The following is a 12,416-nucleotide window of genomic DNA, read 5'->3' on the forward strand; positions in this document are numbered from 1 at the left end:
GGTGAATCATGAGACCCCATCACACAGCCTGATGAGATGTAGATTACCAAGGTCATAAGTTATTGGAGAGTTACAAGGCATGTCCTCTTGTGACTTCTACTCAGTATCCTATTGGAGGTTCCAGCCAGTCCAATGAGGCAAGAAAGAGAAATGTTCAGCACCCAGGTTGGAAGGAAGCAAAGCTGTGTTGCTTTGCAGATGACATGTTCATCTACATCAGTAATCGTATGGGAGTACCCAGTAAACATTTCTATATGTGTGGGTCGCTCCCTTCAACATTACTTCAATGAGGCTGTTAAAAATGTCAATTGTTGGAGTATTTTCACCTCCATAAAGGCTTAGGTTTTGGTATTTACTTTTATTCTTTCAAAGTAGCTGATTAAGGAAAGAGAATAGGTCTTTCCTGTATCCTCAGGGACCAGTGAGGCAATCCTAGCACTGTCGTCAACGTGGCTGAGGTTTCAGGCAAGGAGGGGAGGAATATTTCATTTTCTAAGACAGGACTTGCTTCAGGACAGCAGAGTAGATGCGAGTTGATGTCTGTGGGTTACCAACTTGTTTGTTCATTCAAGAAATAACTGACCCACCACAACGAGCCCTGGTCCCAGGGGATACAGAAAAGAACAAGAGACCAGGTTCTGCTCCTATGGAGTTTACTTCCTATGTCAGGGGACAGATGTCCAACAAGTTAAGGGGAAATATGCCAGGTGCAGATGCGTGCCCTGAGAAACGAAGTCTCAGGGAAGAGGCAGGGAAGAGGAAACAGGTGGAGGACGGTGGGTGGGAAGGCCTCTCTAGCAAGGTGGCATTTGGAAACGGACGCAAGGAAGTAAACTTACGAACCGCGTGCCTATGTTTAATGGGGAAGGCAGAGGGAGGAGCTCGAGGGACTGCGAGCCCGGAGAAGCCCGGGAGGGGCGAGAGGTGAGGACGAGGAAAAAGGCCATTCAGGACTTTGAATCGGATGGGAAGCCTTGGAGGGGTTTCAGGAAAGGGGAAAGGAGACCCAGCTTGGATTCTAAAAGGATCGTTCTGGCTACTGTGTGCACGTGGACTGTGATGAGGGTAACAGTCGCACAAAATGCCATCTGGAGGCTGGTCGGCAGCACACACCATAGACAGTGACGGCTTGGACCAGGTGACAGCACAGGACAGGAGAAGCCAGGAGACTCTGCCCAGGATCTGAAGGGGGAGCCAGGAGAATTTGCTCCTGGACTATGTGTGCAAGAGAGGGGAGACTCCAAGCTCATCCTCAGCTGTTCGGCCCAAGCCCATGGAACAGAGTCACGCTGTACTTTGACAGGTAAGACAGGAGGATGTTACAAAACGGCCTTGAACAAATGGGTGATGAGGAGTGGCTTTGAGACGCTCAGCACCAAACAAAGGTATTTTCATTCTTATGGGAAAATAATAGTCTGGTTAAACCCAGTATCAGATTACCCAAGGCACTGGCCTCATGGTGTCGGACAGCAGGCGACGTTGAGCAGATCAAAGCCTTGAAGGAGTAGCACCTGACATGTTACCAGCTAAGTCTTCAAGTTATGATCCACAGAAATAAAAAAATCCCAAACAGCTTGGACCGAACAGGAGCATGTATTCATCTTGTAAATTAAGTCCTCTAAGTCTGAGGTTTAATGGCCACGTAAGAATTCGTTTTAAAGGGAGAACGGGACTATGGTTGCATGCCTGAGAAACAGAAACCTTGCTTCGTTTTCCTGCCTCCCCTGCCTTGCTTCCCTCCTAAGAGCCATGAGTCACTTAATCAAGGAGCCCTTTTCCAGGCTCTGCTTCTCGGGAGCCTGACCTGAGACCCATAAACACACAGACAGCCTAACCAGGGGTTTAGAGATCTGTCTGATCGCCTAAGAAAGCACACACATAGAGATGAACAAGGAAGGTAAAAATCACCTTAGCCCCACTGTCCACCGATGGGTACTGGGAACAAGGTTTAGGCGTCAGATGTCTTTTGCATGTGTAACAACAGGCATGGGATTAGCTGACAACACCCAGCTGTGCTGTTCCGCACTAAACAACAAAGCTTAGACTCCCTTGCCTGCCATCAGCCTTTTCTAAAGCTTCATTTATAAGGCCTGCATAGAATTCTATGATTTGGGAGATCGAAATAGCAATTGGGGTCACCTCCCTTCTCAGCTGTAGATAAGATTGGCTCGAAATCCCATGTAATAGACAGTAGAAAGCTCACTGCCCCCAGCAGGATTTCTGTAAATTACTAGGGGTGTTATTTTCTTACCATCAATCTGGACTCTGTGTTCAGGCTTCCATTCAATTATTTCTCTCTGGCAGTCTTCTCACCGTCTCCCACAAGGTCTCCTTGTCTGCACCGCGCTGACCTAGATAGGAATTCTAGGTATTTTCCTTAATAGAAATATCACAGACGGCATTTCTGTGCATGACTAAAGATTTGGGGGGACGAGGGGCTCCCCTTGCTGTCATGTAGATGCTCTCCTGCTAACCGGCCTTAAGACGTTTCTTGGGGGAGGGATTTTCAGTCGGCACTTTTATTTCTCCGCACTGATGGCTCTCCCTTCCCTTCACCTCCATTTCTGCCCTTTTCCTCTCCAGCACAAAATGGAGTTTCTCCCTTTGATGTCCAGACACATTTCAGTTTTTGGCAGCACCTTGCCCTGGAGCTGAGCTGGGGTCCTTTCTTTGAACATTCTCTGAGTTGGAAGAGAATCCTTCCATGTTCCCTGCTTATTGAGGTGAGGGGGTTGCTTTCTCCATTTATGTAATTCTTCTAATGTTCCAGTATTTAAACTGCTTCCCCTTCTTTGCCAACACAAGTAATTCTATGGTAGGTATGTGGCTCAGTCCGCGTCCCCATTTCGAATCTAGGTGCCTAGAATGAGAATTTCTGTGGAACAAGTATGAAGGCGGTCATATTTATTGGCAACCTGCTTTCTGGGAAAGCTGTGCCCCCTTACACCACCACGAGGAGTGTAGGAGAAGACCCTCGTCTTCTCTGGGTGTTCTCAACCTGCTCCAATTTTACCTCTCTGATATTTGAGAGCATTATCTCACTTCTTAATTGGCGTTTCTTTAATTGCTACTGTGTCTTGAGTACTTTTCCCCAGGTGTGGGGGGAATACGAATTTCTCTTTTTCTGAGCTGCCCTTTAGTCTCCTGGCAGCTCTGCTTTTGAATTTAATTATTTTCTTATTAATTTTTAGGAGTTGTCTGCGTCCTTAGGCCACTAACAAGCTCATGGTCAACCATTTTACGTTTCAGCCTGTTGCGCGTCCGGTAGTTTTCAAGCCTGCAGATGTGTAACAGCTTTGACGTCAGGGGTCAGCCTCTCCTTCCTGCTTGCCGAATTTTTGGTGTGGCCTGTGCTCTCTGAGGCGGCCGGTGGTCCCTGCTCCCCAGCCTCTGTGTGCCGCTCCCCTACTGCATGTGGGCTACACAGGGGATTTGCCTTTGATGAGCAGAGCTCACAGGGTGACCGGGTGTCATTTCTGAGATTCAATGACAAAACAACTGTGGCTTCTCTCCTGGGTGCATGTGCGCTCTCTCTCTCTCTGTCTTTCTCTTCCCCCTTCCCTCTCTCAGGGGAACCCCAGGGAAGCTCCGTGGATGGGTCCACATGAATGAATTGGGAGTCATCCTCCCCCAAGGACCCTGAGATGCCCAGAGTCCGCCTGACACCCTGATCAGGCGGCATTGTGAGGGAGCCTGAGTCTGGCCCGCCAGACCAAGCCACTCCAGCCCCCAGGCCACAGAGAGCGAGACCATCCGTGCTTGCTGTTTTCCGATGCCAAACTTCTGGAGCAATCTGTTACATATCGATTGATAACGAGGACTGTGGATACCTTGGCAATTCTTAAAGCTCAACATTTTTGGAAACCCAGTTATCTTTCATCCTAATTCTCTTATACCCCAGAGCACATGGGAGTCATTAACAGCAGCCAATTCTAAGTCTCCTCACCCTGCCTATTCTCTTCCTTCTGTGGAAGCGCTGACACAGGCTCTCGCCCGAGCTTTGCTCTCTCTCCCTCTGGCTCCTAAGAGATCCCGGTGCTTTCCCATGGCGCCCTGTGTGCATGGCGTGGCGTGATCCCTCCCGTTGGGGTCTGTGAGTATAACAACCCATCTCAGGAAGCCAGCGTGGCTCAGTTGGTTAAGCCTCTGCTTTCAGCTCAGGTCATGATCCCGGGGTCCAGGGTCTGCTTTCCGCTCAGCGGGGAATCTTCTTCTCCCTCTCCCTCTGCCTGTTGCTCTGCCTGCTTGGGCTCTCTCTCCCTGTCTGTCAAATAAATAAATAAATAAAAATATTAAATATATATATGTGTGTGTATATTCTATATATAATATACGTATATTATACACAGAATTTATGTGTGTGTATATTCTATATATAGTATGTGGGTATTATATACAGAATATACACACACATATATATATACTATATATATATTAACTCATGATGGATAAAAGACCTCAACATGGGGCAGCAATCCATCAATCAGAATCCTAGAGGAGAACATAGGCAGTAACGTCTTCAACATCGGCTACAGCAACTTCTTTCAATATGTGTCTCCAAAGGCAAAAGAAACAAGCAAAAATGAACTTTTGGGACTTCATTAAGATGAAAAGCTTCTGCACAGCAAAGGAAACAGTCAACAAAACAAAGAGGCAAACCACAGAATGGGAGAAGATATTCGCAAATGACAATATAGACAGAGGGCTGATATCCAAGATCTATAAAGAACTCCTCAAACTTAACACACACAAAACAGATAATCAGGTCAAAAAATGTGCAGAAGACATGAACAGACACTTCTGCAAAGAAGACATACAAATGGCTAACAGATACAAGAAAAAATGTTCATCTTCACTAGCCATCAGGGAGATTCAAATCAAAACCACATTGAGATATCACCTTACACCAGTTAGAATGGCCAAAATCAACAAGACAGTAAACATCAAGTGTTGGAGAGGATGTGGAGAAAGGGGAAGCCTCTTACACTGTTGGTGGGATGCAAGTTGGTACAGCCACTTTGGAACACAGTGTAGAGATTCCTTAAGAAATTAAAAATAGGGTGCCTGGGTGGCTCAGTGGGTTAAAGCCTCTGCTTTCAGCTCAGGTCATGATCTCAGGGTCCTGGGATCAAGCTCCGCATCGGGATCTCTGCTGCCAGGGAGACTGCTTCCTCCCCCCTTTCTTTCTGCCTGCCCCTCTTCCTACTTGTGATCTCTCTCTCTCTGTCAAATAAATAAATAAAATCTTCAAAAGAAAAAAAGAAATTAAAAATAGAGCTATGCTGTGACCCTGCAATTGAACTAATAGGTATTTACCCCAAAGATACAGATATAGTGAAAAGAAGGGCCATCTGTACCCCAATGTTCATAGCAGTAATGGTTCACAGTCGCCAAACTGTGGAAAGAATCAAGATGCCCTTCCACGGACTAATGGATAAGGAAGATGTGGTCCATATACACTATGGAGTATTACACAGGCATCAGAAAGGATGAATACCTAACTTTTGTAGCAACATGGATGGGACTGGAGGAGATTATGCTGAGTGAAATCAGTCAAGCAGAGAGAGTCAGTTATCATATGGTTTCACTTATTTGTGGAGCATAAAGAATAACACGGAGGACATGGGGAGCTGGAGAGGGGAAGGGAGTTGGGGGAAATTGGAAGGGGGAGACGAAGGGTGAGGGACTGTGGTCTCTGAGAAACAAACTGAGGGTTTTGGAGGGGAGGGAGTGGGGGGATGGGTGAGCCTGGTGGTGAGTGTTGAGGAGGACACATATTGCACGGAGCACTGGGTGTGGTGCATAAACTATGAATTCAGGAGCACTGAAAAGAAATTTAAAAAATAAATAAAAACTTAAAAAGTATGTATATGTGTGTGTGTATGTGTGTGTGTGTGTGTGTGTGTATATATATATATAAAATTACCCATCTTTTCAATGAGCCCTCTCTTGATCTATTGGCCTCACAATGGCTGAATAACAACATCCATATTTTAAAACATATGTACACGTGTATAACCCTGTACGTATGTATAGAGTTACTCTATTACACATACGTGCATATATGCTCATATGTACACACACGTATGCAGTCACGTATACACAACACATATATAAAATGTACAGAGGTGCCCTCGCTTTTCATAATATTACTCTGGTAAGGTTGCTTTGGACAAGGAATTACACTAACTTTTTGTATTCTCAATGCCTGTTATGCTAACTGATTGGAAAAACTGGGAAAAAAGGACAGTTGGGGAGTATGAGGTAGACCTTTCCAACTCTTCCTGGGTGGTGACAGGCCCCATCCGCAAGCTGTATTTCTGTAATCACATAACTCACGGACATCAGGAGATGCTCTGTGGAGTCACGCTGTGGGTGTCGAAGAGGGGCCTCACTGCTCTGGACTGGGAAGTCACCTTGCTATCACTGTGGATCATGGAGGCTTCTTCAGTAGAATTTATAGTGTTTCTCTTACAGGCAGTTGCCAGTCACACCTTTTGGGCTCACCATGAAACGATACTGCACGGGTCATTACCATCATTCAACATTTATGGGCCACGCAGCGGGATGATGGGACCCTGAGATCCAGCGCTGGGCTGAGATGCAATAGCCCGGAGCACTTCAGCCTTCTGACTGTGATGAAGGCAGTCTTCCACGAAAATCGCATAGGTGGTAAAACTTAAAAGAGGAGATTAAAAAGCAGACATGTTAAAAAAAATTTACCCTGACATATTGCATTTTCCCCCCCAAAAAACTAAGCCCCTGATGATGTATTTTCGACCACTTCACTAATCCTACAGGAAATTCTCCTGTTCTACAGCTTTAATAGGGACAAAGGAGGCAAAACCAAATTAGAAATAAGGAAGGCCTGAGATGATCACTCAGGACCAGAGAGGAGTGTGACAGAGTCGGATAGAAGTGAAACGGGTCACAGCAGAGAGAAGCGGCCAGGGAAAGCGCGGGAAACTGGGTTGGGGAAACTGGGTTGGCTCAGAAGGGGAACTGGATGGATTCTGCCCAGGTCAAAGGGGTCTTGGGAGCCTGTCGGGAGCCCCATCTGGAAAGCTGCACCTGCCAGACAGGGCTTCAGCAGGGCTGTTTTTTTTGTTGTTGTTGTTGTTGTTTTTTTAATTTTTTATTTTTTTTTATAAACATATATTTTTATCCCCAGGGGTACAGGTCTGTGAATCACCAGGTTTACACACTTTTTGTTTGTTTGTTTGTTTGTTTGTTTGTTTGTTTTTAATGGATATATTTTTTTAAAGATTTTATTTATTTATTTGACAGAGAGAGATCACGAGTAGGCAGAGAGTCAGGCAGAGAGAGGGGGAAGCAGTCTCCCTACCGAGCAGAGAGCCGGATGTGGGGCTCAATCTCAGGACCCTGAGATCATGACCTGAGCCGAAGGCAGAGGCTTTAACCTACTGAGCCACTCAGGTGCCCCTAGCAGGGCTGTCTTGGAAGGGGCTGAGCTGGGACTTAGGGGGACCTTGGACCCACGGGGCACAGCAGGATAGCCTGTGGAAATGTCACTGCCTTCTCTCTCTGCAGGATGGTGCCAGGCTAGAGAGAGCTTTGGGATCAGAAAATCAGACTATTATAACTGCCTCGCTAGCCGGCTGAATGGTTTGGGGGCACCCGCTGACCTCCTGGAAAGATTCATTTTATTGGAGAAACGGGATCCATCATAGGAATTCAAAGCTTATGCATTAAAGAAGGTGGCTATGAAATTGTCCAAGGAGAAACTCTACGCTAAGTTCTGTAAATGGAGAAGAACTACACAAGCCGAGAGTAAGGGAGGTCCAGAGATGCACGGGGTGTGGTGAGAAGTGCCACAGTGACAGCCAGACCTGGCGGCGTCCTGGCGTCTGAATCTTCATGTTACCCAGACTCCCCAGTGAGTCCCGTGCACACTGGGCACTGAGAAACCGCCTCTCAAATCACCTCAGTGGACAGGAGATGCTCACTTAACTCCCCGTGCTCAAGACTTCCTTGAGCTCCTATGCTTAAGAAATTCTTCTCAATGCCTGGAAATACACTCACCTCTGACCAAAATTCAGAAGAAAAGCTTTTTAACATAAATGCAAATGTAAGGGATACGTTTAGCATAAAAGTATACCTTTACGCCTCCAGTTCCGGAGTGGCAAAACTAGAGATGGTAGAGTGTGGCAGGCGGGATCTGACTTGGAGTCCTAGATCTTTCCCTCGTCTCATCAGCCAAGGGCTCAAGCCCACTGAACTCAGGCATCAAATGGGGCGGATAATCATCCTAGTTTTCCAAGAATGATAAGATTAAAGGACCTGTCATATATGAAAGTGATTCGTAAGCTATCTAGTAACAGGCACCCATTGTTACTTTGTTCTTCCGGGCTTGGAAACGGTTGAAGCTCTCTAAACCTGTGTACCCTAACAGGCAAAGTGAGCGCCCATCATTCTCAAAACACTGCCTCCTGACAACGAAGTTACATGTGTCTCCAAATAAACCACCCATGGGGGATAGTTTTTCCCAACCACAACGACAAGAAAGCAAAGGTGCCTTCTCCACAGTGGAGACTACACATGTTATCTTCTGGAAACAGCAAATGTCGAAATAGATTCTATTTGCTTTCACTTTTAGTGTTTGGTTTGAAACAACTGTGAGGTCCAATTCTAGCGGCCACTCATGTTCATGGTATTATTAATCTTTTATTTATGGCAGATGCCGTTCTGTTCGACTTCATAACACACAGGGCTGCACACCAATTACTTCTGTCATTTTATGGCTTGGCCTCTGTTTTGCTTTTGCCTTTACTTTAACCCTACTCATTTCTTTCTGCTTTATAATCTTTCTCCTTATAAGCTATCATAATGCCCTTTCAGAAAGAGAATAAGTAAAGATAACTAGATATCGCAGAATACTATTCATAAGAAAGTTACATTTAAGTGTACATTATATGTCTAAATCATAGATACCCATACATATGCACATTATATAGATTTTTAAATGCATTTTATGATGGGAGCAAACAGAGACTCTTGAGTAATATAATAACCACACATCACAGTTGTCCTTGGTATTGTTAAAGACATAAGATGTAATTGTTAAAAGTCAAGTTTTGAACATGGTGTTTTCAGAGATCAATAATATTTTCCTTTTATTCTTAGCAATTTTCTAATAAAATGAGAATAAAGAACAACCACTTGAGTGGCTAACACAAACAAACCCCTTTGGTCTCTAGAGATTTATTTGAAATGATGCCTCGTTCTCTCAGGCAAATGTAGTCTAGTACAAAGAAATGTCTGAAATGCCCAGAGCTGATGGCATGTACACAAAGGGTTTGAAACAAAACAAAATGACTGATTACAGAGATTTTGACATTGGAACAAACGAGAGCTCAGTTGCAAAGTGGCCTCCACAGTTGAGGTTTAAGCATAGTTAAGAGAGGCCTGACCCTGGTTGAGAATCCTGCCGGCCCCCAGGCAGGAGATGTGACTGTGAAATGCTTTCAGGAGGAACTTCTACCCGCCCCGGTCTCCTGATTTTGAAAGAACAGAAGGGGGGCGCCTGGGTGGCTCAGTGGGTTAAGCCGCTGCCTTTGGCTCGGGTCATGATCTCAGGGTCCTGGGATCGAGTCCCGCATCGGGCTCTCTGCTCGGCAGGGAGCCTGCTTCCCTCTCTCTCTCTCTCTCTGCCTACTTGTAATCTCTCTCTGTCAAATAAATAAAAATAAAATCTTTAAAAAAAAAAAAAGAAAGAACAGAAGGGGCGCCTGGGTGGCTCAGTGGGTTAAGCCGCTGCCTTTGGCTCGGGTCATGATCTCAGGGTCCTGGGATCGAGTCCCACATCGGGTTATCTGCTCAGTGGGAAGCCTGCTCCCCCCCCCTCTCTACCTGCCTCTCCATTTACTTGTGATCTCTCTCTGTCAAATAAATAAATAAAACCTTTAAAAAAAAAAAAAAAGAAAAAAAGAACAGAAAATCAAAGGATCCGAAAACGTGGGTTTGGGGGTTTCCAGTCTTTGCCAGCTCTATGGTTGTCCAGTGGAACCTTTCCTTCCTCACCTCCCCTTGAGGTGCCGCATGACTTTGAAACGCATGGAAAAGCCATTGTCTTCATTTACACAGATTACCAGGAATTCCCTGTCATATGTTAATTCTCTCAAGCTTTTCTGTTGTTAAAAATGTTCTTTTTATTTTTGGAAGAAAAGAATTTGTTGCTAAGACATTTCAGCTAGCATGAAAGTAACAGTTTATTTTTTTTTTTTTAATGGAAGGATGATACTCTTCCTCTTCCTTAAGACAGTAACCACCCACAAGCCGCCTGAGACCGCACCTGCTTGCTTGTTTTCACGGCTACATTAGAAGGAGGAAGCGGACTCCGGAAGGGAGCAGAATGCCCAGACAGCTCTGCTGGGTCCCTTTACTTTTCTTTCCGTGGCAGCTTTCCTAAAAAGACCCTCCCTTGCTGCCTCTCCGGTTCCCCTGAGAACCACCTCCTCGGAGGCCTCTCCTCTACCCGGGACTTTCCTTTCGCAGTCGTGCGCCCGAGCAACTGCACGGTCATGTCCGGCGTTCCCTTCCTGCCTTCTCCACTTCGGCAGTTTCTCGGGTTTCTGGCCTGACCAGAGAGTACAAGGAGAGTACATTTAAGTGCCGGAGATCCCTATGCAGGGTCTGGAAAAAGATCGGAGAGACCCTCATGGAAGAGCTTCTAAGGTTGTCTAACACCCTAAGATCATGGCGGAGGCTGGCTGGGGCAGGAGAATTCTAGATATTTAAGAATAAATATAGAAAATGTTTGCCTTTTAAATTCGAGAAGAGAAATATGAATATAAGAATTGAATACAAGATTTTTATATATAAGAATCAATGTAAATATAAAATTTGAATATAAGATGGTAATGATCAGAAACAATGTATCTTGTTGAACTCAGTTTAAAGCTGTAAGAATTTTTTTAAAAACCCACAGGGAGAAACTAAAAGCTGTTTTGGCTATTAGTAAATATTGTTAATTAAAACAGCTTCAATGAATGTCTTACCTTGTCTAATTAGCTTGAAGTACTGTAATAATTACATAAATCTCTAGGTCTGTCAGATTCAGCTTTTTGAAAGTGTTTATTGCAATAATAAAGTCAGTCCCTCTCTCTCTCTCTCTCTCTCTCTATATATATATATATATATATACATTTAGAACTGTTGGAATTGTAATAAAGTTCCATGATCACTTATCCTGGTCATTTAATCATAACTTTAAAAGTATTCAGGTAACACTAATGAGAAGTGACGAAGGGCCACGCTGCCTGTCCTGTGTAATGAGCAACAACCAGTGTCAGGGCAGAATGAACACGGCGTTAGCCTTTAAGCTGACTTCATAAAGTTGGACATGGGTACTGATCTGGGAAGAACGTTTTACTAGAAATGGAAACAAGGCTCAGAGTCTTGGGTCCGGAAATGCATTTCATTTTAGGTCAGCATCTAAAGAGTCTCTAAGAAAAGAGGAATAATTAAATTGGAATCAAAGTCTGTGTGACCTTAAAGCCTGGAAGGGACTAAGCCTTCCCCAGGAAGAGCAGAGGGAGAACCCTGAGGGTAAGGAGCTGGTGTAACCTTATGAGACGAATCCCTATCAGGACTGCAGAGCTCCTGGGATAAATCACCCATGGGGTCGCAGGTCGAAACGTGATGCTCACATGAGAAAAGCAATCTGTCCTTTGTTTGATTAAGTGAAACCTATCTCAGGGTGAGGCCCTTTGATGCAACCGAAGTAGTTTTTATGTAAACCGTGCAGTATGTAGCAATGCTACACATTGTTTCAGAAGAGACTTTAGCAAAAATACACCGTTAGCTTCTTTGCCTCGGGGGTTTTCAGTAACACCAATAATTCCCCTATACGGACTGCTTGAATCCAAAAGGTATGAGAAGGAAAAGTGATGGGTAATGATAAGTTAATGGTGAAATATACTTAAATTAAAAAGTCACACTCTAGGGGTGTCTGGGTGGCTCAGTCCTTAAGCCTCTGCCTTTGGCTCAGGTCATGATCCCAGGGGTCCTCGGATCAAGCCCCGTGTCAGGCGCTCTGCTCAGTGGGAAGCTTGCTTTTCCCTCTCTCACTCTCTCTGTTGTGTTTCCTCTCTCTGTGTGTCCCTCTCTGTCAAATAAATTTGAAAAAAAATCTTAAAAATAATAACGCTCTAAAGTAAAAGTATTTCCAAATTAAAATGTTGCTCCACTTGTGGTGAACATAGCATAATGTGTAGACTTGTCAAATCACTGAGTGGTCCAACTGAACCATTGTGTGTCAGTGTGTCAACCGAAGCATTGTGTGTCAACTGTGCTCAAGTTAAAAAAAAAAAAAATGTTTCCAGATCATTCTTATGTTTACAAGATCGTAAACACTTTCATGAACGACTCGATTTTAAATAGATTTCACACCACAT

The 12,416-nt window shown here is 44.7% G+C and overlaps 1 long non-coding RNA gene across 1 annotated transcript; it reads left to right on the forward strand.

Annotated features, from left to right (window-relative positions):
- The first annotated feature begins 1,134 nt into the window (after positions 1-1,134).
- Positions 1,135-4,089, forward strand: LOC309848872. The gene is made up of 3 exons (XR_014303350.1): positions 1,135-1,303; positions 2,584-2,723; positions 3,571-4,089. It is a non-coding gene; the product is annotated as an uncharacterized lncRNA (long non-coding RNA).
- Positions 4,090-12,416: the final 8,327 nt, after the last annotated feature.

Source organism: Mustela nivalis, assembly GCF_964662115.1.
Source record: "Mustela nivalis genome assembly, chromosome: 15".
NCBI lineage: Eukaryota > Metazoa > Chordata > Mammalia > Carnivora > Mustelidae > Mustela > Mustela nivalis.